Source organism: Microtus ochrogaster, unplaced genomic scaffold (genome assembly GCF_000317375.1).
Source record: "Microtus ochrogaster isolate Prairie Vole_2 unplaced genomic scaffold, MicOch1.0 UNK74, whole genome shotgun sequence".
NCBI classification, from domain to species: domain Eukaryota; kingdom Metazoa; phylum Chordata; class Mammalia; order Rodentia; family Cricetidae; genus Microtus; species Microtus ochrogaster.
Genome location: NW_004949172.1, coordinates 1709024 through 1710511, shown reverse-complemented (window position 1 = coordinate 1710511; position 1488 = coordinate 1709024). Strand labels below are relative to the sequence as shown.

General features: G+C 35.1%; 1 protein-coding gene across 1 annotated transcript in view; it reads left to right on the top strand.

The window, feature by feature from the left end:
- LOC101992947 (cytochrome P450 2B1-like) overlaps positions 1-1488 on the top strand; it is a 23282-nt gene that overhangs the window by 10486 nt on the left and 11308 nt on the right. The gene's annotated exons all lie outside the window — the stretch shown is intronic.

Below are 1488 nucleotides of genomic sequence, written 5' to 3'. Positions count from 1 at the left end.
CTTTCTTTCTTTCTTTCTTTCTTTCTTTCTTTCTTTCTTTCTTTCTTCTCTCTTTCTGTCTTTGCATCTGTCAGATATTCACCCATCTTTTTGTTCATCCACCTCTTCATCTATTTACCCATTCTGTTCTTGTTCCAACCATTATCTAAACTTACATATATTCATTTTTCCATTCATTTTTATCTATACACCTGTTCACTCACACATGTAATCCTCTGTTCATCTTCTCTATACCCATAGATTATTTATCCTTGATTCTTTCATTTCTAGTTTACTTAATGACATATATTTAATTCATTTATTTGGATGAATCAGTTTGTGAGTTTTATTCTTTATCACAGCTAGTTGAGCAGGCTCTCTGTCATTGATTCCTTGGTTCATTCATATATAAATCTTTTCATTCCTTATTTCTTCCCAATGGCCTTTGAATTCACCCCTCATGTGTCCATCTATTCCTCCATGTATCTATTTAATAATTCACTCCTTTATTTGTGATTTGTTCATCATTCAACACAACTACCTGTTTATTCCTATATTTGCTCATTTATTCATCCACATATTTGCTTGATGTTTGGTTAGTTGCTTTCATTGATTTATTTGTATATGTTCCATTTTGTGCAGTGGGTCTCACCTGCACATTCACATGGGTTCTGATGTTAAAGCCAGGCTGTCAGGATGGAAATCAATGCATTTGCTGACTGAGCCCTTTCATTGGCCATCATATTACCAATGTGTTCATAGTCCATGTTCAGTTATACACAAGTTAATTTACTTTCCTTTTATTACTGAGTCTATAACCTTATATTGTTTGCCTGTATTTTTAATTTTTTTAACTAATGTTCATTGCTGTTTTGTCTGCATATATGTCTTTGTGAGCGTGTTGTTCCACTGGACCCAGAATCATAGATGGTGTGAGCTGCCATGAGGGGGCTGGAAAGTGAACCTGGGTTCTCTAGAAGAGCAACCAGTGCTCCTAAGCACTGAGATATCTCTCCATCCCCCCTGGATTTTGAAATATAAATTCCATTCAAGAAGTCTCTCTCTCTCTCTCTCTCTCTCTCTCTCTCTCTCTCTCTCTCTCTTTGTGTGTGTGTGTGTTTTTGTGTGTGGTGTGTGTGTGTCTGTCTGTCTGTCTCTCTCTCTGTTATACAAGAACACAATATATAACATTACATTTCTTTTTTTCCCTTTCTAAAGTATTTTTATTTGAATCAGATAACAAGATGTCATCCATGTAATGATAAATTATGGACTTGGGGAATTGTTTACGAATTATTTCCAATGGCTTACTTACAAAATATTGGCACAATGTAGGACTATTGAGCATATCCTGTGGGAGGACAGTCCATTGATATCTCCTATTAGGCTGAGAATTATTATAAGTAGGCACTGTGAAGGCAAATTTTTCTCTATCCTTTTCTTGTAATGGTATAGTGAGGAAACAATCTTCCAAATCAATAACTATAAAAGAGGCCATCCTTTTGGTAA